The sequence below is a fragment of the Podarcis filfolensis genome (assembly GCF_964270895.1).
Source record: "Podarcis filfolensis genome assembly, chromosome: Z".
Taxonomy (NCBI): Eukaryota; Metazoa; Chordata; class Lepidosauria; order Squamata; family Lacertidae; genus Podarcis; species Podarcis filfolensis.
The window spans coordinates 17879681-17904028 of NC_139617.1; the positions used below are offsets into that span (position 1 = coordinate 17879681).

Genomic DNA, 24348 nt, shown 5'->3' on the forward strand with positions numbered 1-24348 from the left:
AGTGTGCGTGTTTGGAAGGCCAGAGGCCAGTTGTATGCTGGGGGAGGGGAGGAGTAGTCCGCTGCGCAAACTGACAGCGTGCCCCAGAGGACTCTGGCGAATTTCTTCTGCTTTCATGCCTGCCTTCCCGCCCCCCGCCCCCCAGCCATCGCTTAAGGGAGACCTACTGAGGGCCTCCAAAGTTCTAGCAGGTTTTTTTTTACTGTTTTCCCCACTCAACAGGGAAAAATGAGAACGGTACATTAAGGAACAGGCCCTATAATGCTTCCATTCTTTCCCAAAGCCCAACATTTAAGCCATTTGAATTTCGAAGCAAAGCCAAAACTGCTCGTCTATCTTTGCCCGATATCTTTTCAAGCTATTGGTGATGCTTTAATCAGCTGAATTAACTGCAGTGGCCTTGGGTTTTGTTCTGAGATGGATAGGAACTTTTCCAGAGAATGTGCTTTCATTAGGGAAGATGAAAAGGGGTTCATGCAACAAGAATTTAAGGGAGGAGAATACCTCAGGCAAGTGGATTTCTTTAGATCTGGACAAGCAATTCTGACTTTTAAGTCTTGAGGCAAGTTAAGTTAAGTTATATTATGTTGCAGAGGTAAACATCTGGAGACCGCCAAGCTGAGGAAAGTTAGTTTAAAGCGTTCTGCTAGGAATGGGTTTAAAATCTCAACTTTGTCAGGAAGCTCCCTAGGTAATATTGGCCTTGTTTCTGTCTGTCTTTTGCTATCTCTCTCTCTCTCTCTCTCTGAATAACCTACCTCACAGGGTTGTTATGAATATAAAGAAGTGGGGAGGAAACCATGTACACTACCCCAAATCCCTCAGAAGTAGAATGGAATATAAGCATCAATGGAATATAAGCATCATAAACATATGCATATTATTCAAACCTAGTAACATCAGTGCTATTTTTCCAGAAAAAGAGGTGTTGGAACTCACCATGAATGCCTCCCTAATTCTCTTAGAACAGCAGTGATGCTCACCTGAGATGTGCCAGATCTGAGTTCCAGTGAGTTCTGGCTGGGGAAATAAGCCCTGAGTGACACAATGCAAAAATTAACCTCTGAAAACTGGATAAATTATCAAACACCATTTCATTACTAGCACATCTCTTTCCTGTCTTTCCATTCTTAATAGAACTCTCCAGGTGGTGAAAAACCATCTTCAAAGACATAAACAGTCCAATAAAGCAGCACAAGACTGAACCACTAATAGCACACATTTTAAAATAGCTTGCAATATCATATTGACAGAAGTCAGAACAAAAACCAGAACCATTTCCAATTGCTTTGATGAGCTCCCTGATCAAATGCCTTTCAGTGCAGGAGTGTGCTACCTCCACTGTCAGCGGCTGTGTGCTTCTGAATGCCAGTTGCTGCAAACTGCAGGAGGGGAAAGCAGTGCTGTGTTCAGGTCCTGCTTGCATGTCTCCTGCAGGCATCTGGCTGGCCACTGAGAGAACAGGATGCTGGACTAGATAGGCTTTTGACCTGAACCAGTGGGGCTCTTTTTATGTTCTTATGGTCAACTTGTTTCCTAAAGGAGCTGTTTAAGTGGGGTGCTTCTTGGCAGTGCCTTAACTGAAAAGCTTTTATACATCCAGTGATGGTTTTTGAAATCCAAAATCTGCACAATTTGGTGGTCTGGTCTTGCTTCCTTCCAGTCAGCATCCAATGTGGGGGAGAATTCTGCCCATCTCTGGCTGGAGGCAACTGAAGCATTTAATCTGCTCTAATGATGCAGAATGACCTGCAAAGAAGATCCCCATTGCCAGGGCCAGAGTCAACCTGATCTCTTAGCAAAGACTCTCTCTCCCCCCCCCCATTAAGTTTCCCACTATCTCGCTCTCCCTCACAGCTTACCTGGTAGTAGCGGCAACACCACTTCCAGAGTATCATTCCAGGGCATTATGGGAAATTTAAAATGAAGGGGCTCATGGATGCAGCTACCCATAAACACAGACTAGGGCACATGGCAGTACTGCTGGGCTCTGCTGGAGTAACAGGGTACCAGCTGCTTGCAGCAGACCTCTCCACTGCATCTATCCCAGCCTTTTTCAACCTGTGAGATGTTGTTGGACTACAATTCCCATCACCCCTAGCTAGCAAGGCCAGAGCTCAGGGATGATGGGAGTTGTAGTCCAACAACATCTGGGGACTCACAGGTTGAGAACTGCTGTAAAGGTAAAGGGTAAAGGGACCCCTGACCGTTAGGTCCAGTCGTGGCCGACTCTGGGGTTGTGGCGCTCATCTAGCTTTATTGGCCGAGGGAGCCGGCGTACAGCTTCCAGATCATGTGGCCAGCATGACTAAGCCGCTTCTGGTGAACCAGAGCAGCGCACGGAAAAGCCGTTTACCTTCCCGCCGAAGCGGTACCTATTTATCTCCTTGCACTTTGACGTGCTTTTGAACTGCTAGGTTGGCAGGAGCAGGGACTGAACAACGGGAGCTCACCCCGTCGCGGGGATTCGAACTGCTGACCTTCTGATCAATAAGTCCTAGGCTCTGTGGTTTAACCCACAGCGCCACCCGCTTCCCTTTTTGAGAACCGCTGATCTATCCTTAATACTGTGTCAGTCATGCCTCCTGAAGTGGGATCCCCTTGATGGCACATCATTCTTTCTTCCTACACAATTCAAAAGTGAATCTTTTGCACCCCAGACCAAAAGCCCCAGTTTTCAGCACTCCTTCTCCATTTGCTCAGTTTCCAAATATCTTCGTTTTTATTGCATTTCAATCACTTCATTACATTGATGTTTGAATCGTTCACACTGATTGGCAGCAGCTCTGCAAGGCTCCAGGGAAGGGTTTCTCTCACACCTACCTGGAGACACCAGAAATCGAATCTGGGACCTTCTGTATGCAAAGCAGACTGAAGAGGGACGTGATATGCTGTGATTACTAAGACCCAGCATGGGTTTCTCAAAAATAAGTCATGCAAGACGAATCTCTCTCTATCTCTTTTTTTGATGGAATTACAAGCTTGGTGGATAAGGAGAATGCTGTGAACATAGTGTATCTTGACTTCAGTAAGGCTTTTGACTAAGTTCCCCATGATATTATTGTGATGAAGCTAGGTTGACCAAGGTAACTGTTAGGTGGATTTGTAGCTGGTTGACTGACCAAACCCAAATACAGTGGTACCTCAGGTTAAGTACTTAATTCGTTCCGGAGGTCCGTTCTTAACCTGAAACTGTTCTTAACCTGAAACACCACTTTAGCTAATGGGGCCTCCTGCTGCCACTGCGCCGCCAGAGCACGATTTCTGTTCTCATCCTGAAGCAAAGCTCTTAACCCAAGGTACTATTTCTGGGTTAGCAGAGTCTGTAACCTGAAGCATATGTAACCTGAAGAGTATATAACCTGAGGTACCACTGTAGTATTCATTAATGGTGTCTTGTCATTCTGGAAAAAAGTGACAAGTGGGGTACCACAGGGTTCTGTCTCGGACCCACTGTTGTTTAACATATTTATAAACAACTTGGATAAAGAAATTGAGGGGATGCTCATCAAATTTGCAGACGATCCCAAACTGGGAGGGTTAGCTAATGCCACAGAAGACAGAATCAGAATTCAAAATGACCTTAACGGATTGGAGAACTGGGCCCAACCTAACATAATGAATTTAAACAGGGGCAAATGTGAAATTCTGCACTTAGGCAGGAAAAACCAGATGCACAAATATAACATGGGGTACACCTGGTTTACTAGCAGTACATGTGAAAAGGATCTTGGGGTCTTAGTGCACCACAAACTTAACATGAGTCAACATTGTGCTGCAGCACCAAAAATAGCTAATGCTATTGTAGGCTGCATCAACAGAAGTACAGTGTCAAAATCAAGGGAAGTAATAGTAGCACTCTGTTCTGCCTTGGTCAGACCACATCTGGAATACCGTGTCCAGTTGTGGGCACCACAATTTAAGAAGGATGTTGACAAGCTGGAACGTGTGCAGAGGAGGGCAACCAATGATCTGGAACCCAGGTCTTATGAGGAGCGGTTGAAGGAGCTGTGTATGTTTAACTTGGAAAAGAGGAGGCTGAGAGGAGATATGACAGCCATCTTCAAATATCTCAAGGGTTGTCACATGGAAGAGGGAACAAGCTTGTTTTCTCCTGCTCTGGAGAGTAGGACTGGAACCAGTGGCTTCAAGTTACAAGAAAGGGGATTCCAACTCAACATCAGGAAGAACTTCTGATAGTAGGAGCTGTTTGACAGTGGAATGGTCTCCCTCAGGATGTGGTGGACTCTCCTTCATTGGAGGTTTTTAAAGCAGAGGTTGGATGGCCATCTGCCATAGATGCTTTAGCTGAGATTGCTGTATTGCAGGGGGTTGGACTAGATGACCCTCGGGGTCCCTTCCAACTCTGCAGTTCTATGGTTCTACGATTCAACTACTCAAAGGGCTGTCGCACAAAAGAAGAAAAGGGCTTGTTCTCCACTGCCCCGGGCTATGTACACACTATAGCTTTAAAGCACATTCAAAGCACATTCTTTCCCTCAAAGATTTATGGGCAACTGTAGTTTACCCCCTCAGGGAACTACAATCCCCAGCAACACTTAACAAATGATAGTGCCCATAATTCTTTGGGGAAATCCATGTGGTTTAAATGTATGGTGTGCATGCAGTGACACCTTAAGAGATTCAGGCTGTGTATACACTATACCTTTAAAGCACATTCAAAACACATTCTCTTTCTCAAAGACTTTTGGGCACTATCATTTGTTAAGTTTTGCTGGGGATTCCTCATAAAATTCTAGGCACTTTTGTTTGTTAAGGATTGCTGGGGATTGTAACTTGGTGAGGGGTAAACTACAATTCCCCAGAATCCTTATCAAACTAAAGTGCCCAGAATTCTTTGAGGAAATTATTTTGCTCTGAAGGAATATTATGTACATAGCCCCACTGCAGAAAGTCAGGCCAGCTCTGTGATTCTAAGGCTACATCGGCAGCACACCTTTAAAACATTGTTATACCACTGTCACAGTCATGGCTTCCCTCCCCTCAAAGAATCCCAAGAGCTGTCATTTGTTAGGGATGCTGAGAGCCATTAGGACAGTGATGGCCAAACTTGGCCCCCCAGCTATTTTTGGACTACAACTCCCATCCTCCTTAGCTAACAGGACCAGTGGTCAGGGATGGTGGGAACTGTAGTTCCAAAACAGCTGGAGGGCCGAGTTTGGCCATCACTGCATTAGGAGATCCCTCTTCCCCTCAAAGAACTAAAATTCACTCTTCCCAAGGAACTCTGAGAACTGTAGCTCTGTGAGGGAAATCGGAGGGAAATTGTAGCTCTGTGAGGGAAATCGGAGGGAAATTGTAGCTCTGTGAGGGAAATCAGAGGCCCCTTAAACAACTCTCAGCACTCTTAACAAATTACAGTCCCCAGAATGATTTAGAGGAAGCCATGATGGTTGAAATGGTATCATAGTGCTTTAAAGGTGTGGTGCGGGTGTGACCAAAATGACAACAGCAACATGAATGCAACGCTGGCCGGGAACATCACTGGTGCCAGCTTTTCAACGGGCTGTTTCTACTATGTGTTGATCCCCTCACTCCTGCCCCTTGAGGTTTGGCAGTCAGCTGTGACACATGCCCCTCAATCTAGCCCCAAGTATACTTCCAGTTTCAACTGTTTGCTTCAGTTATCATGTTGGGAAAGAGCTTAAGATAAGGGAGATATTGATTTGCAGGGAAATGGGCTGTGCCTCGGCGGCAGAGCATCTGCTTTGCATGCAAACGGTCCTGAGTTCAAACCCCAGCATGGGTTGGGAGAGATTCCTGTTTGAAACCCTGGAGAAGACTTATTGATATAGATTGATGGACCAGTTCCTATTTTACCAATCCATACTGACTTGAGAATTACAGAAAGACCACATAGCTGACTTTAGCTCACATTTCCATCGCTCAACCCATGCCAACAATGTAGCATCCTGCAGCAAATCAAAATGGCGGCTAAAATCGACTGTCTGGCTGTGTTCTGAGTAAAGTTTCTTGCGGGCACAACCAAGTAATCTCACCAGGGCCTAGTGACAGAAGTTCCACACTTTGCTCAGGGCCACCTCAGACCTCAAGCAGTCCATGGTGAGCAGCAAAGAGAAACTTCTGGACCTCTCTCAGGTCTATGTTCAGTTTCTGAGGTACTCCTCTTTGTCCCCTCTGAGGAAACAGCGCAATTGGCAGGGACAACATAGCATGGCCTTTTCAGCTGTAGCACTGAAACAGGAAAGTACCTTGTCAAGGGTTCTGTTTTTGCCTGCTCTTGAACAAGCTCCCAAATGTTATTCTGGCAGGGTTTTATTTTCATTTGTTTTAACTACAGCTTATATATAGCAATGTGTTTTATGTACTGGATCAGACCAAAGGCCCATCCTATCCAGAATGATGACTACAGGAAGCCTGCAAGCAGGAAGTGAACCGCATAAGCACTCTTATGCTCGCTCTCCTGCAACAGCTATTTGTCAGTGTACGACTGTCCCCTACTGCGGAGGCAGAATATAGGAATCGGGGCTAGTTAGCCACTGAAAGCCTTATCCTCCATGAATTTGTGTAAACACCTTAAAGCCACATTAGTGGCAATTACCACATCCTTTGGCATCAAATTCCATTGTGTTTCACTATGCACTTTATGAAGAAGTCTATTACTTTGTGTGTCCTGAATCTTCCAACGTTCTGCTTCCCTGGACGGTCCCAAGTTCTAACAATATGAGAGAGGGAGAAAAGTATCTACTGTACCCACTTTCTTCACCCCATACATAATTCAACTCTGTCATGTCCCCTGTAACTTGCCTTTTTCTAAAAAGCCCAAAATACTGTAAGCTTTACTTCACGTGGGCTTGCTGCAGCCCCATCACCGTTTTACTTGCTCTTTACTGAACCTTTCTCTGCAATTTCTACAACTGAGGTGCAGCAACCAGAACTCAACACTGTATGTGCAGCTGCACCATAGATTTGTATAACTGTGTTATGTTATTGGCAGTTTTATTTTCGCTCCCTCCCCTAGCGTCTCTTACGATGCTGTTATCGCTGCATATTGAAAACAATTGGGTTTTCACTCGCTTCATCACACACACACACACACACACACACACGCTCAAATTCTGCAAGCCACCTTGAGCATACTTGTCATAGAAAGACATAATATAAATGTTAAAATAAATAAAGTGACAGAACAATCCCATGCATGTCTACTCAGAACCCCACTGAGTTCCATGCGAACTTGCTCTCAGGTAAGTGGGCACAGGTAAGTACGACAGTGTAAGGCAGTTGTCATAATGTCAAGACTAGGACCAGGGAGACCAGGGTTCAAATCCCAACTCATCCACTTATTTATGCATTTGTCGAACTTATATCCCAGCACTTCCTCCAAGGAGCTCAAGGCGGTTAATGGTTAATGGTTCTCCTCCTCCTCAGTTAATCCCCCAAACAACCCTGTGAGGTACCTTAAACTGAGATGCAGTGACTGATCCAAGGTCACCCAGTGGGGATAACCTCCGGGTAGGCATACACGAGATTGCACTGTACATACGTAAGATTGCACACCCCATCGAAAACCCCGCCTGTATTCACAGGTATTCCAGTGCTCCCTTTCCTCGCCCCACATTTTATTCCTATGCGTCTTATTCCGACCAATAACAAGAAACTTTTCTGCAAAGTTGCACGATCTTCCACATTAGAAGAAACACACACACACACATACATACATACATACATACAAACACACACACACACACAGCCGAGTGCGGTGCGTGCAAGCTAAGCGGCGGAATGTGTTACTTCCCGGGTCGTGTGCAAGGATTACCTCATGCGGCACAATGGCAGACAAACACGTGTTCCCACCTTCGCCCTCCAGCGGCTTCGGAACGCGTCCGTGGGGCACGATCGCCTCGGCGCCACCGCATCCTCCGCGAAAAAGGCTGGTCGCGTGAAGAGGGAAGAGGGCGGAGTTTGTGGCAGAATGTACGCAAGCAACCACCGTGCGATTGGCTTTCGGAGAAAGGATTGTGGGAGTTTAGGGGAAGATGGCCAGGGAGGGGTCTGCGGGGCCGAAGCAACGTGTGAAAGGGAGGGATGGCGAGGAGGAAGCGGGGAGTGAACCGATCGGGGCTTCAACACGCCCGCACGCGCAAAAGGGAGTCTCGGAATGTGGAGATCGGTTCTGGCTGCTTCTCTTAAAGTGCGGCAAGCTTTCGGATTCGCAACGAGCCTCTCTCTCTTCCCTTTCCTTACGCGGGTCGCTCAAGCCCCTAAATTATCAAAAGTTCTTGAACGGCCGGGTTAGGCTCTGTTTGTGTCGATCGCTTCTTGGGGAGGCAAAGAGAACAAAAGGATGGTGATTGAATTGGGAGTACCTAACCAGGGGCTAGTTCTCAGACTGCACGAATCTGAAAATTTGAGGGGTTTGGTGGGAGGAGTAGAAGAATACGAATCGCGCTCCGATGAACCCTAAAATCCACAGCAGGGCGGTGCTTGTATTAGGACCCAGCCAAAATGTCACAAAAACAGTGGCGAGGTTTCGAGCTGTCCAGAGTTCTTCGTCGAGTAAGATGTCTACACGAAGGGAGCAAAGAAAGAATTGTTTCATTTTTAAGGGATTCAGACAAACATACCCGAGCCGGCATTCGATTTGGGCGTCACGGGTATCTTCTTTGCTCAGCGCAGAGTTAAAAGGAAAGTGGGTGGCCTCTGCCTTATTTGTTAATTATTTAATTAATATGTTTTTACCTTGCCTTTCAAAACCCCAATCGTCCCCAGCACAACTTGCAATAGACTGCAATAATGCACACACAGAGAGAGTTATATACACAAGCCTCAAACCCACCCAACCCAGCGGTCTTTAGTCCCCTGACTAATAAACGGGACCAGAAGTGCTTCCGCTCTGCAGTCCTGGAGCAACTGTCAGTTGCAGCCGAGTGCTATTTGGGAAGGGCAGGGAGGGGGGCGGTGCAGGGAGAGGGACGCAAGCTTCTTGCAACTTCTGCTTCTTAGGAGCCCAGGGTGGTCAACCCCTTGCCCGTGGTGACTGGTTCCAGCCACAGCCAATGACAGGCAGAGCTACTCCATTCCGCTTGTAAGCAAGAAGATAGGTGGTGGACTGGCTGAGAGCAGACCAAGGTTGCCCTAGCGCAAGCAGACCCTCCCCTGCCAGGGGACCCTTGTTTCCTTCCTGGTAAGCCAAGTGTGCAGCAATATTTACCTGGAGAAGTTCACTAACGGAATAGAACTTTGTTTCTCAGGAGTCGTGCAAGAACAGGCGATGCTCTCAGAGCAGAATATAAAGTTGCCTTTTATTTGCCAGTGAACTGAGATATGCATAGCTGGCAACTTCTTCCTTCTTCTTCCTGGCAAGGGCCCTTTCGCTTTCAGCAGCTACACAGCAGGTGGATATTCCACAGGGGAAGCTTTTCTTCAGCATAAATGTGCATTGATGGAGAAACAGTCCTGTGCTGAATTCCTGGCTGCCATGCAAGGCGATAACTCACCTTCTCTATAGATGACAACTCATCTTTCTCCATGGGAATGCAGAGCACACACCTTCATACTGGAGTTTCTGTTAATGACTACTTCCCCCTATTAATACATTTGCCAATATCAAAGGTGCATTTTTCATTCCCACAGAGGAGGTGAGTTATCATCTCGTTGATCAGAGTTTAAAGCAGCCCAGATTGCTGGGAAACAATAAAAGGGAGACTTTTTGCTGGTGTACTTTCAACTCCTTTCCTGACAGAGGCTGCAGCAGTAATATGACAGCTGGAAACTCAACCAGTAGTGTTTTATGTGTCTTGGAACTACTGCCATGAGAAGCACAGCCTTTTGGATTTTGGCTTTATAGAGGCACAGAAACCTCTGCCTCAGACCCATGGCTTTGTTTAGGCAAGTCACTTATCTCTCGACCTTTGCTTCCCCTTCTGCAAAAAGGGAATGAAAGTGACCTGCCTTACAGGGCTCTTGAGAGGACAGCCATGAGAAAAAGAATGCGGGGGGGGGGGGAGAGAGAAAGGTCCACAAACTCAACAGTACCATGTTGAAATATTTTTTCTACTGTATCAGCATTAGCATGTGTGGTGGGTTATAAGACAGTGGCAAGTTCTGACAGATGGATCCATGGAAGTTTTGTGTATTTATTTAGGACAATCACACACTTCCCTTCACAAACTCTTACCCCAGACTGATTCCCAGTGCAATTTAAAGCACAATATTATAACCATAATGGCTAATAGTTGTTACGCATGATTGAAAACTGAGCCTCCATTTGCAGTTGCAGTGCAAATCTGAGATCCTGGGGCCAAATGGAGAGGTACAAAGCCTTCCTTGAAAAAAAATGGCTGGCTACTCTTGGAAACATGTTGTTAGACTAAAAGAGCCTGGGTCTGATACAACAGGGCTCTTCTTACATTCTTAAAACTGCTACTATAAGAGACTCAACATTTAAAGTGGTGTCCCTTGGAGGATGGAGCAAACTTGTTTTCTCCTGCTCCAGAGGTTAGGACCTGAACCAATGGCTTCAAGTTACAAAAAAAGGAGATTCTGACTTAACATCAGGAGGAAGTTTCTGACGGTAAAAGCAGTTTAACAGTGGAACAGACTCCCACAAGAGATGGTGGGCTCTCCTCCCTTGGAGGCTTTTAAGCAGAATTTGGATGGCCACCTGTCATGGATGCTTTAGTTGAGATTCCTTCATTGCCAGGAATGAACCAGAGGAGCCTCAGGGTTCCTTCCAACTCTAGAAGAAGAAGAAGAGGAGTTTGGCTTTGATATCCCGCTTTATCACTACCCTAAGGAGTCTCAAAGCGGCTAGCATTCTCCTTTCCCTTCCTCCCCCACAACAAACACTCTGTGAGGTGAGTGGGGCGGAGAGACTTCAAAGAAGTGTGACTAGCCCAAGGTCACCCAGCAGCTGCATGTGGCGGAGCGGAGACACGAACCCGGTTCACCAGATTACAAGTCTACCGCTCTTAACCACTACATCAAACTGGCTCTCCAATTCTATGCTTCTATAGTTAGAGTAGGATGGGGGAATTGTGGCCCTCCAGATGTTTCTGGACTCCCAGTACATCCAATGGTCAGGGATGACAGCAGCTGTAGTCCAGCAATATCTGCAGAGCCATAGGTTCCATATCCCTGAATTGGGTAAGAACCTTGAGAAGCCAGGGTTCGAGTTTCCAGTAAGTCGTAAAGCTGTCTGGGTGGCCTTGGGCCAGTCTCTCTTAGCCTCTCCTTGAAGTCCTCTAGTGCCCCCAAACCCTGCCAGTAACTGCTCCAATGTCAAATTGCTCCGACCATAAAGGAGCGTCTCCTAATATTCAACTAAAATTCACCCTCCTCTTAAGTCTATTCAATTTCTTGCCCTGCCCTCTTGGGCAGCAGAGAGTAATTATCTTCAGATACTTGATAAGAGAAGACTCCCTGGAAAAGACCCTGATGTTGGGAAAGGTTGAGGGCACAAGGGGAAGGGGACGACAGAGGACGGGATGGTTGGACAGTGTTCTCGAAGCTATCAACATGAGTTTGACCAAACTGCGGGAGGCAGTGAAAGACAGGAGTGCTTGGCGTGCTCTGGTCCATGGGGTCACGAAGAGTTGGACACGACTAAACGACTAAACAACAACAACTTGATACTTGAAGACTGCTGTCATGTTGCTGTGGTAATAATTGCCCCCTGACTTCCCAGTCTTCTCTTCTCTAGGCTAATCATACCAAACTCTGTTCATCTTTTCTGAAATAACTTGCTTTCTATACTGTTGACCATCTACATTGCTTCCCTCTTAACCTATTCCAATCTGTTTATAAGAACGGAAGAAGAGCCCTGCTGGCTTGGCAGGACCTGAGTGCAATTGTCCCCTGTCCCCACCACTTGTGATTCCCAGCAATGCATATTCAGAGGCATACCAGACCTCTCATCTCTAGAGCAAGCGAACCATTTGGTAACACAGCAGGTCTCAAGCTTGCCCACTTACCTCATTGAGCACCTGGGTTAATAACCTTGTTGCTAGTCACTTGATCAATACAAATGAAAATGCTTTCAGAAGTACATAACAGCAGCTCTGCTGGAGCAGACCAATATCCCCAGCTAATCAGGCATCCTATTTTTACAGTGGCTAACCAGAAACTAAAGTGGAAAGGCTGTCAGAAGGACCTGAGTGCAATAGCATTCTCCCTTCCTGTAGTTTCCAGCAAGTGGCATATTCAGAAGCATTGCTGCCTCCAATTGTGGAGGCAGAGCCAAGCCACAGTGGCTAGTGACTATTGACAACCCCATCCTCCATGAATTTGCCTAATTCTTGAGCTGGGGAGCCAGTGTGGTGTAGTGGTTAAGAGCAGTAGACTCGTAATCTGGGGAACCGGGTTCGCGTCTCCGCTCCTCCACATGGGTGACCTTGGGCTAGTCACACTTCTTTGAAGTCTCTCAGCCTCACCCACCGCACAGAGTGTTTGTTGTGGGGGAGGAAGGGAAAGGAGAATGTTAGCTGCTTTGAGACTCCTTTGGGTAGTGATAAAGCGGGATATCAAATCCAAACTCTTCTACTCTTCTTCTATCCAAATTAGAATCAGAATCATAGTTGGAAGGGACCCTGAGGATCATCTAGTCCAGTGTTTAGCAAACTTGGATCTCCAGCTGCTGTTGGACTACAACTCCCATCATCCCAGTGGGCAGGAATGGTGGGAGTTGTAGTCCAACCACAACTGGAGACCCAAGTTTGAAAAACACTGATTTAGTCGAACCCCCTACTACTATACTGTGAATATGCAGCTGTTGCATATGGGGATTTAACCTGCAACCTTGGTGTTATCAGCACAATGGTCTAAACCTATTGAGATATACACACACTGGTGGCCATCACTACATCACCATCTTAATAGTGTGACCCACAGACCTGAACACAATACTCCAAATGAGATCTGAGTAGTGCAGATGGAACATTGGAAGCTGCCTTGCGTCAGACCATTGGCTGATGTAGCTCAGCACTCTCTTAGTTGTGGTTCTCCAGGGTTTCAGACAGGATTCTGCCCCAGATCTACCTGGAGATTCTGGGGATAGAACCGGGGACTTCTTGCACACAGGTGAGCTGCAGCACTTCCACCAAATGCAGGGCCATGGCTACAGGGGTTTAGCCAGGTTTTTTGCCCCGGGTGAAGCTTCCAGAGGAGTGTCAGTGAGGCTCCCAGCCTGTGTGTGTGTGTTTGTGCGTGCACACACACAAATGCACGATGGGAGGTGTCAAACTGGGTCTTTCACCCGGGTGAAATGAAGTCAAGTTTCGCCCCTGCCAAATGGAACAAAACAAAGCCCACACTTTTGTCTCCCATCCCAGAGGTGTGTGATTACTCGGTACAGTAGTGAAACAAACCACTCTGCCAGAAAGCCTCAGACTGCATGTAAAGCAGGAGATTTCTGTTTAGATTTCCTAAAAACATCATGGGTAGAATGGGAGGTGATTTGATCAGGACCGTCCTCCCTATACAGATACTAAAATTCAAATCCTAGCCCCTGCTACCTGATATTAGCTGTATTGGGGGAAACATAAAAGACAGAGCAAGAGCTGGGCAACAAATTACTGCAGGTGCAATTTGCATTGGGGAAGGGGAACTGCTGCAGGGTATGGAATGGAATTGCATCTTCCCAACACACACGCCAGCTGCTTAATCTTGTGCTCCCACAATATGGGCCCGATCCAAACTGGGCTCTGTATAACTTCCTTTACAAGTAGATCAATATATTAGAAGATTAGAGTTGAACATTCGTGCTGCTTTTTATTTGATTTTACTTTGCTTAATATTTGTATCCCACTTTTCCCAAATGCTGAGCTCAAAGCAGCTCACAATAGTTACGATAGCATTAAAAAACAACGACTAACACTGTGATCACTGTAATAACAAACGAAGCAGCATATAAATAAAGCAAACAATAGCAACAAATTAATCAAAACTTTGTAAACTAATAATGTTATAGTAATTCAAAATACCAGAAAGAGTTGCTGCACACCAGCCCTATGGTGGCTTAGTTGTTTGTACCATGAAGTTAGGTCAAGCAGTTATAATCTCAAACTTCTCAGTGCATTTTCACATCACTTTCCTTACTGAAAAAAAAATCCTTTAAAAAAGTGGATTGATTGTACAAGGGTACAAAATCCACTTTAATTATGCAACCTGAATCTGACCATGCACAACTGAATTCTACTCATAAAGTAGCAATAGTCTGGAAGCAGCCAGTCACATGGATCTCCCAGGTAACATGTAAGAACAGTACATCCTATGTTTGCATATATTCATTATTTCTTCTCTTTGCATCTCCCATTTCTGCCTTCCCTCTGTTGACTCCTCCACTGTCAAAATTTCAGTTGTAGAGAATTATACTAAATTGATGACTAAGTAGTACATTCCATATAAACTGACCAAGATAACAGGTAACGATATAATTCTCTGGGTTGGAAATGTGGCCATTGCATAGTGGGGCTTCCTATTACATGTGGTTATCATGCCAAGCTAACAACAAAGCTTTAGCGTTGCTTCCCCCTCACAAATAAATTGTCTGACTAGATCAGATTTAAAATCAGACTTGCTGGGGTTGGTGATATCAAAGCTTTGGGAGAGCCTGTGGCATTTCCAGTTCTAAATAGTCTGGGTGAGAAAGGCCTTTGACTGAGACCCTTGACAGCTGCTGCCAGTCAGTGTGGACTGAGCTACTGAGCTTGATAATGCAGTTTCTTATGCTTCCTGTATTAGAACCCATGGGGTATGGTGGTTAGAGCAGGTATGGGGCACCTGTGATCCTCCAGATGTTTAATGCTGCTGGAGTTCAACTCCCATCAGTCCTAGCCAGCAGGGCCATTGGTCAGGGGTGATCAGAGCTGTAGCTGCATTCAGACAACATCTGGACAGCCATAGGCTCCCTATCCCTGTGCAAGAATGGCCACATCTGCACTATGCAGATTCTTCAACATCAACTTCATTGGACTGGTCATGATGCCTGGTTATCGTCTTCCAAAGCAACTACTCTATTCCGAACCTAATAATGGAAAGCGTAATGCTGGTGGTCAACAAAAGAGGTTTAAAGACTGTCTCAAGGCAAATCTAAAAAAATGTAGTATAAACACTGACAATTGGGAAACACTGGCCTGCGAGCGCTCCAGTTGGAGAGCAGCCTTTACCAAAGGTGTCATGGGCTTTGAAGACACTTGAACTCAGGACGCAAGGGAGAAACGTGCTAAGAGGAAGGCACGCTTGGCAAATCCACACTGTGATCAACTCCCACCCAGAAACCAATGTCCCCACTGTGGAAGGACGTGTGGATCCAGAATTGGCCTCCACAGTCACTTAAGGACTCATTGTTAAAACCGTGTTTATGGAAGACAATCTTACTTGGCTACGAGTGATCACCAGAGAAGAAGAAGAACAAGAACAAGAACAAGAACAAGAAGATGCATTTAATGCAGTATCACACCACTGTAAACACTTGTGATTTTCCCCAAAGAATCATAGAACTGTACTGTATTTTGTTAAGGGTGCTAAAAATAGAGAGGGAGACCTCTTTTCCCCTCACAGAGCTGCAATTCCCAGAGTTCCCTGGGAAGGGGGACTGACTGATAAATCACTTTGGCAGAGGGAGCATATGGCAGAAGGAAGGGCTTTCCACAGTGCAGAGCAGGAGCAAAAAAAAAAAATGCGCAAAAAATGTGCCTGTAATATTATATCAGTGTTTCCCTAACTTGGGTCTCCAGCTGTTTTCGACTACAATTCCCATAATCCCTGACCACTGGTCCTACTAGCTAGGGATGATGGGAGTTGTAGTCCAAAAACAGCTGGAGCCCCAAGTTTGGGAAACACTGGATTATATAGAGCGTGGTGCCATGAGTAAAATTCCCCATTTGATATGAGTCAGGAGTTCTCAGACTGTGGTCTGTGGACTGCCAGTGGTCTGCTAGCTTCAATCAGGTGGCTGTGGCATGTCTATATTAAACATTCATACTGGTTTTTAACTGCTTTTTAAAAAAAATATTATATCTTATTGTATTGTAGTTTGAAATCTATGGAATGCAAATTGTACTACAATGAAATACAAGATGAGAAACAAAAGAAGCAATAAAAGTATTGTTTAAAACTATACAGCATTTAGCACTGCTACTATAGGCAGAGAACTCGCTGAAGTGGTCCAAGACCCTCAGCAATTTTCAAGCAGTCTGTTAAGAAATAGATGGGAAGCCACTGGTGTAAGCGATCTTATTATTTACTGTTATAACAGTAAGTGCATTTTAAGTTCTTAGGAATTTTCAGACCTCAGACACAGGGGCTGTGGCAGAAGAGGGTGGGGACTTTAGGAATGAAGAAGACAACCCCCCCCTTTTTTTTAACACAGTTCCCTCAACTTGCCAGATTGCTGCTTTGTTCCAAAGCACACACAGGATGGCTTTTGTAAAAGAGAAAACGGAGCTTGCTAAACTACTCCAGCAGGAACATCAAACTCTCCAATAATTCAAAGTTTCCTGGTCCAGAGTTTTACAGCAACAAGGATTTACTTGCAGCTAAATCTGGAGAACCCTCCAAATATGTTGCAAACAGCTCCCCACCACCACCACCTTCAGCTATAACCAGCCGTAACAAGCAGAACATCCTCCCCATGCGGTAATGTGGCCATAAAACACACACACACAAACCCCTTTATTCAGAGGCTGCATTTCAGGAATCCAGGACCAAGGGTCACAAAAAGCTTCCCTAGCATACAGCAAAGAGAAGGTAAGAGGCCACAATTCACTAAGGGAACTTCTCCTGTGCAAGCCTCATTGGTATGGCTGGGAGCACATGGGGGCACCACAGAATGTTGGGGAAGGGCTGTAGCTCAGCGGTAGAGCATCTGCTATGCATGCAGAAGGCCACAGGTTCAATCACCAGCATCTGCAAGTAGGGCTGGGAATGTCCTCCACCTGACACCCCAAGACAGCCACTGCCAGGCGGTGCTGATGCACCAATGGGCTAATCTGGTATAAGACAGCTTCCTATGACAAAGCCAGAAATGGTTTTTCCCTGCTTTGTCCTGTTCCCACCTGTCTGGCTGCCCTGGCCAAGCCTCCACACAACCTGTTTTTCCTTTCTTCTTGCCATATTTCCTGACCCATCCTGCTGAATTTCAGCGGCACTGTCTGTGGTTTCAAGCTGCTGCATAGACTCGGGAAGTCAGAAAAGGTTGAGCAACCTTGCAGAGCAGCCATTATTTTATCACTCTTTTTTACTCAAACCTTGAATCAGCTTTGGTGGCCCAACCTCAGTTCCGGGTGGAGTAGGAAGGAGCAAGTGCTTTTGTAAAGCCAGGAGTCCTGGGCTCTTCCTTGAGAAATGTGGAACAGCGGAACACCTCCTATAAGCAAAGTATTCTCTCTCTTGCTACTCAATTCCTAGTCCTAGCCTCTTTCTCTACCAACACCAACAAAAGGGCTCTCTTGCCAAGTCTGGAGGTGGCATTTTTAGGCAAGGCTGAAATTACCTAATGAACTGGTGATTCGCCTAAACCAAAAAAAGATTAAGAAATGTTTGAGTTAAAAGTGGCTCCTGGGTCTGAGAAGGCTGAAGTCTACTAACCCCTGAGAAGCCCAAGGCTCCTTTCCCATGTTTTGCATTTCCATCGCAGAAAGCAGGTTGTGGGAAATAGGTTGTGGGAAAGGGGCGGCTACCCACGCGTCGAACGTCACATGGCATGACAGCACACACGTGCATTTGGCATACCTGCAAGGGAAGCCTCAGCCAAACTAGGGTTACGCGGCTACAGCAAATTGCACTCGTGACTGTCAACCGCCCCCACCCCGCCAAACATCCGTTACCACAGCGGGCAAAGTCGCCTTTAACTGTGCTCCCGCAAGAGCTTTACAGACGTGCGCGGCGTTCTGACATAAAGTGGGGACACAGAGAATAGAGATAGGTGTACAGTACCTAGTTTCGTGGCTAGGGAACGCATTCATTTTTCTTGTGGGTCCTAACTGTGAAAGAAGCCGCGGCTCGAACATTACTGCGTCCCCACTCCAGACATTCAGTGAGGCTGGACGAACGGGGGTGACGAAGTGGGCATCCTGCAAAAAAAAAACAAAAACCTATCCTCGACGGCACCAAATCACTGACGATTTATACATGCGAGTTGCCCGCACGCTACTGCCTGCAAGGAAGCGCTTTGGGGGCTGATTTGGCTTGCATTTCTCTCCAGGAGACGGCGAGGAGGAGTCCGCCGCCTAAGGGCGTGAGCGCGGCGTTTGTGTTTTTCTAAACGGCCGCTTCTGACCCTGGTGGAAACCGGACTCCGGAGCGGCTCCGGCACACGCGTTTCTCCCCTTGAGTAAAGGCCGTCTTGGTTGTGAATCTGCCCGACGTGTAGTCGGGGAAGAGGGTGGCGGGTATCCGGGTGAGCACGCAGCGAGGGAGGGCGGCAAACCAAAGAACGGGAAGCGACTCCCTTTCTTTTCTTTGCAATTTTTTTTTGGCTGTGGCTGCTTTCTCCCTCTAAACCCTGCCGCCGCCGCCAATCTGCTCCGCGAAGCTGGTAGGGGACGCGCGCTTTGCTTCTGCAAAGTAGGCCAGGCAGGCTCTGCTGCGGCCGCTCCGCTCGCCTTTGCCGCAAGTGAACCCTCCCCCGGCACCACCCGCCCTGCAAGGTGGGGAGGCGGCGGGCCTTGTGAGTGTGTCGGAGCCGGAGAAACATATAGCGAGGGGCTGGCATTAGCAGATCGAGCGGTCGCAGGGAAGGAGGGAGGTTCCGCAACTAACTACTCCATCCTCCGGCTCTGCTTGCAAAAGCTGCGTGTTTATTTCACTTTTCTTTTTCTCCGCCAGAATCTGCATTCCTCTCTGCGCCCCTCGGAATCATTGTGTAGCACGCCAGAGAAAGCGGAGGCTTTTCTTTCCACATGTGACGCTAAGAACCGCGTGGCCGTGCTTCTCACTTGGTTATTTATTTATTTGATCTGTGCTTGCCAGGGGCAGGGCGCTGGAGTACATTTAAAAGAAGAAGGCAGAAACATTTAAATGCGCGGTAAAACAACGATCCATATCGCTGGTGTTCTTCCGTGCAGCATGTATGATGGTTAGAGGAACAGAATAGGACCTGGGAGACCAGAGCTCAACTTCTCCACTCAGCCGTGAAGCTTACTAGGTACCACCCGTCTTTCAACCTAAGCCTACCTCACAAGGTTGTTGTGAGGGTAAACTGAGGATGGAGAGAACCACCTGGAGCTCCTTGAAGGAAAGGTGGGATGTAAATGTAATTATAAAGAGAATAAAACTGTCAAAAAAAGAGAAGGGTCTGGGGGTCCCACACCTACCAGGAAAATATACCATTCTTAATTTTCTGGGGATGCTTAGCGAACTAAATAGGCTGTGTGCACATTAGAGGAGGGGTTCCTAAACTGTGGTCTAAGGACCACCATTAGTCTACAAGCTGCATTCAGATGGCCTGTGGCATTTCCACATTAAATACTCATATTGATTTCTAATTGCATCTTTGTGGCTTTTTTATTTCTTATATTGTACTTTATTTTCTTTTTGAATTTGAATTCTATGGAATGCGGATCATAATGCAAAAAAGCAAAAAAAACCCACAAAACAATAAAAATACAATCGAAAACCTTGCAGCATGTTAGCACGGCACATTACAATTGTGACAACAGGCAGGGAAAAAAATCACCAAGAATTATCAGCGATTTTCAAGTGGTTCATGGAAAGGGGAGATGGGGAACCAATACCATTGGAGCATTTGGGGAACACTTCTGATTCACCAATGTATGCCCATTGCTCATTGGTTGCTGTGCCTTCACACATATAATTTGTGGGATTGTCTGTAGGAGGTGGTGTTGGCTACTGGTTTCGCCCTCCAGATGTGGATGGGCTCCAGCTCCCCTTCAACCCTGATCGTTGGCTCTGTTGACTTGGTGTGATGGAAGTTGGGTCCAGTAACACCTGAACTCTAGCATAGTAACATTCCTGACGAATGGCCACCCAGCCTTCACCAAGGGGCCCCATCGCCTTCCAAGACAAGTTGTTCCACAGCCTCCTAATGCAGGGATGGTGAAGCTCAGGCCCACGGGCCAAATGTGTCCGTTCCTGGTCTTTCTGGCCCTTGGGACTCTCCCAAGGCCACACACCCTCTCCAGTGACACCCATTAGTACACTCCATTTTATTCCTTAGGTAGTTTTGCAAGGGCTGGAATGTGTCTTTGAACTCTGATCATATATGTGCCTAGATGAAGGACTACTGCAGAAAGGCAAAATTTTGTATGCGTGCTCTGCCTGCTTTTTCCTATGGTCCCACCCACCACTGTCATGTGGTCCTTGGAGGGTTGCCCAGAAGGGAATGCAGCTCTCAGTGCCATGCTGATGTTGAACTAAAATGTGCAAGAAGCTAAGCAGGGTCAGGCCTGGTTAGTACTTGGATGGGAGACTGGGAATACTGGGTGCTGTACGCTTTCTAAGGGAGTCTTTGGTGCGAAGGGTCAGTGCATCTGGCTGTTGGCCAGACGTTTGTTGGTTTGAGCCAATGCAGTATTCCTGGATTAGATGACCCTCGTGGTCTCTTCCAGCACTATGATTCTATGAATCCCTATGAGTTTCCACCCATTGTTTCTAGTCCCATCCTCTGCTGCAATTGAAACCAAATCCTGCTCCATTTTCCACATGACATACCTCTTTCAACCATTCCTTATAGGGCTTGGCTTCCAGACCACCTCACCATCTTAGCTGCCTTCCTGTTGACAAATGCTCCCATCCTTAAAATGTGTTGACCAGAAGTGGATGCAGTACTCCCACCTGCAGTCTGACAAGCGCAGACTTAATTCATGAAGCCTCTGCCTACAAGTGCAGCTTCACCCTTCGCTAAGGATGCCACGTTACTTTCCAGTGAATGCAAGAGCAGAGAATCTCATTTCCCACTCACTCTCTGCCTTTCGCCTGCCCGGAATATCCACTGTTGTATTGCAATAATGATGGACAGCAGGCCAGTGATGTGCATCAGGTGGAATATCTCTCCTTGCAGGTGACGTAAAAAGTGCAAGAAAATGTCCCGGTTATTTGCTGTGCGCTGATTGTCTGGATTGAATAAGCTATTTAGAATGTGATTCTGATTTTGTATTTTTTAAATGACACAAATCAGGCAGATCTTATACATATCCTTTAGGTATCTTTTATATATGTTCTTTAAAAGCTTCAAATTCTTTGCGCTCTCTCTCTTTCTCTCCACTTTTATGCATTTGTTTGTTTGGATTTAATATTGAAAAAAAAACTTATGATGGGTTATTGGCAACAATAGTCATACTCATTGAATGGACATTTATAAATAAATTTATAAGCTGCGTTTTTCATAAAAACAGAGCAAGACAGTTTACAAATTTACAACAACACAACCTACAAGTTACAGGAAAAGCATCAGTAAAAACTGGTTAGGAAGAGTAAATTCATGTTTATTAACAGACTGACTTATGCCTATTAAGTTTAATGGGTCTCTGCTCAAGTGAAATTTGGTTGGCTGCAATCCTAACTAAGTTAGTTTTTGCATATCTTTTCATATATATATATATATATATATATATATATATATAGTCATAAAAAGGTAAAGGGACCCCTGACCATTAGGTCCAGTCGTGACCGACTCTGGGGTTGTGGCGCTCATCTCGCTTTATTGGCTGAGGGAGCTTCTGGGTCGTGTGGCCAGCATGATTAAGCCGCTTCTGGCGAACCAGAGCAGTACACGGAAACGCCGTTTACCTTCCTGCCGGAGCGGTACCTATTTATCTACTTGCACTTTGACATGCTTTCAAACTGCTAGGTTGGCAGGAACAGGGACTGAGCAACAGGAGCTCACCCCATTGCAGGGATTCGAACTGCTGACCTTCTGATCGGCAAGTCCTAGGCTCTGTCCCAGGCAGGCAGGCAGGAGCGGCCGCCGACTACACACCACCGTCCCCTGGGGCGAGGAGGCAGATGGGTGGGCAGGGAGAGGCCCGGGCTGCCCAGGCAGCATACTTGCAGGCAGGTGAGGAGGCCGTGAGTGGGAGACAGGGCGCATGGGGTCTGGGGTGCGTGAGGCGCCTCTCTCCTCCGCAGTCCCCTCCCTCCCTAACTGCCTCCTCCTTTTCCAAAGACATGACAACTCATCTTCATCTCCCGACCCCAGGTGGGCCAGGTTCAGGACCTTGACAGGCTGGATCTGGCCCACGGACCATAGTTTGAGGACCCCTGCCTTAAAGGATGATGTGTGTCACAGGCTTGAGAAACACCCTGCTGTTAGATTACATGTTCAGTAAATGGATGCCAGGTGGTCGAGAAATAGTGTTTAGTTAAAGCTAAAGGGACCCCTGACCCTTACGTCCAGTCACCAACGACTCTGGGGTTGCGCGCTCATCTTGCTTTATTGGCCGAGGGAGCCGGCATACAGCTTCCGGGTCGTGGCCAGCATGACTAAGCTGCTTCTGGCAAACCAGAGCAGCGCACGGAAACACCGTTTACCTTCCCACCGGAGTGGTACCTATTTATCTACTTGCACTTTAACGTGCTTTCGAACTGCTAGGTGGGCAGGAGCAGGGACCGAGCAACGGGAGCTCACCCTGTCATGGGGATTTGAACCGCCGACCTTCTGATCGGCAAGCCCTAGGCTTTGTGGTTTAACCCACAACGCCATTTAACTTGTCTATTTAATTTTGTTACCTTCTCTATAACGACTAGATTGCAGATCATGTTCCAGCAGCCTTTCAGGGTGAAGTGAGAGTGTAATCCCCAACGTTGTGCTAGTTCCAATCTGGCCACCTCCACTAGATGTGGAATCGAGTCCTTACACGTGGCATTAAACACCAACCCACCTTCATGCAGGGCACTCGGTTCTTTACATCCAAAGCCACATTCTAGTTCTTCACATGATGCTAAATAAACACAGAGGTTCAGGGCTTTTATTATTATTATTTTTTACCAAGGCTCAGCTCGGGTTATTTGTCTCCAATAGCAAGTTCTGAGACCTCTCATTCTAGAAACCAGGCAACTTAAAACTGGGGGAGCTGAGGGGAGCTGCTTCACATGTTCTCTCTTATCTACCTGGAACATACTTCTTTGTATAAAATATGGTGCATTTGGTGTGAATTGGATCACATGGGATGTACATGAAAGGCCCATTTTGGTCCAGCACCCTGTTCTCACAGTGGCAACCAGATGCCTAATGGGAAACCAGCCAGAAGGAACTGCGCTCCACAACAGTCTTCCATGCTTACGGATCCCAGCACGTGGTGTTCAGAGGTATAATGCCTCCAAACACTGGGAAAGGGCACTTTCACACATAGGTGCGCAAACACTTCACTTGCCATTTGGGAAAAGTCTTAGCTCACTGGCAGGGTATATGCTTTGCATGCAGAAGGCCCCAGTTCAATTGCTAATACCTTGCATTGCAGATCTTGCCCCTAGCAGGTGGCTGGACTAAACCTTGGAGATCCCTCCTGGTGTTATAGTTCTCTCAATTAAAAATATTTGCATGTGATAGTTGTCAGTCCAATTGTGTGGGGGAAGGTGTGAACCCTGAGCCCGCTAGTTCATTTAACATTCATTTTGTGCCTGCTGCAATTATCTGTCCCCGGTGGAGAGGGGCTCATAATCTGTGCTTGACCTGGTCTTGAGCTGAACTGGGGAAGAAATGCAGCCCTATAATATTTTTTTAAGGCTTGGCCACAGTAGAAATAGAAGAAGAAATGAGGGAGGGAAATCCTACTTCTGAGTGTTTGCAAAATGCATTTCCCTCTCTCCATTTCGTAACCACGGTTCCACCTCCTTCCAAATCAGGAGGTTTGAGAAGAGGTGGGTTTCCAGTTGAGAAACAGCGTCATCTGCACAGACTTGCGTTGCAGCAGCACTCTTAGGCTATGTACACATTGCCGTTTACTCTGGCTCCCACCACTGGTTTCTGAAACCAAGCGCACATGATGTTTGCCACAATCCATCTGCATCCTGTATCTTCTTGAGAAATATTGCTATTTGATACATTTCAAAAAGCCATTATACATGCACAAATGGCAGTGCATGTGCAGTTGACAGCTTCATTGAATAGGACTTTGGAGGTTTGGGATAACAAATCAGGTAATATGTGTGTTGGGGGGGGGGAAGCAGGTAATGGTGTGTACAGCAACATAAAACGCAGCTTGAAACACAGTGTGTGTATGTGTGTGGGAAATTACCTTCCTGTATTTTAAGCTGCTAATGTGTACATGTCATTAGATACTAGACCTGGGATGTGACCCTTCATGTTGCTAGATTGCATCCTGCATCATTCCTGGCCATGGGCCATGCTTGCTGGGGGTGGGGTGGGAACTGGGAGTTCAGCAACACTTGGAGAGCCACAACTTC

The 24348-nt window shown here is 46.6% G+C and overlaps 1 protein-coding gene and 1 long non-coding RNA gene across 3 annotated transcripts in view; one reads left to right on the plus strand and one right to left on the minus strand.

The window, feature by feature from the left end:
- BCORL1 (BCL6 corepressor like 1) overlaps nucleotides 1-8219 on the minus strand; it is a 41922-nt gene extending 33703 nt beyond the window's left edge. Inside the window, exons 1-2 of one of the 2 annotated variants that reach the window (XM_083596691.1) lie at nucleotides 7802-8219; nucleotides 984-1035 (exon numbers count right to left, since the gene is read on the minus strand). The gene's annotated coding sequence lies outside the window, so the exon portion shown is untranslated. The remainder of the gene's footprint in view (nucleotides 1-983; nucleotides 1036-7801) is intronic. The other variant, XM_083596681.1, reaches the window with a different exon arrangement.
- A 9941-nt stretch (nucleotides 8220-18160) lies between these two features.
- Nucleotides 18161-21201, plus strand: LOC310754635. The gene is made up of 3 exons (XR_014543932.1): nucleotides 18161-18520; nucleotides 18811-19224; nucleotides 20678-21201. It is a non-coding gene; the product is annotated as an uncharacterized lncRNA (long non-coding RNA).
- The last annotated feature ends 3147 nt before the right edge of the window (nucleotides 21202-24348 follow it).